Source organism: Phalacrocorax aristotelis, chromosome 1 (genome assembly GCF_949628215.1).
Source record: "Phalacrocorax aristotelis chromosome 1, bGulAri2.1, whole genome shotgun sequence".
Lineage (NCBI taxonomy): Eukaryota > Metazoa > Chordata > Aves > Suliformes > Phalacrocoracidae > Phalacrocorax > Phalacrocorax aristotelis.
In genome coordinates, this window is record NC_134276.1 from 84,641,336 (window position 1) to 84,641,755 (window position 420).

Below are 420 nucleotides of genomic sequence, written 5' to 3' on the forward strand. Positions count from 1 at the left end.
CCTCAGTTGTAAAATGCACAATACTGCCATCTCCTGTATCTAAGAAGCAGCCAATTATGTCTTATTTTACATGTATGTAAACAGTAATAGCGATGTCATCTCCTTTGTTTTAAAAGACAATCTACAAACACGGTTAAGTAATAGCTGAAAGGTCATGGTCTGAATATTCATTGGTCAAATGTAACTGCTGACTATAGCAGTCACGTGCTTGCTTTGAATAACTTCACTGAGCTTCAGAATAAATAAGAGGATACTCATTATGCTGTTAATGAACAGCACAGTCAATTAGTCAGATTCTGACAAAGCCTGCTCTGGTATGCTTCACTGCCAGCAGCTCAGGCTATTTATGCAATACACTACCTCTAGCATACATAAGTGAGCTCCTACATTGTGGTTTATGACAATAATTTAGTTCTTAAT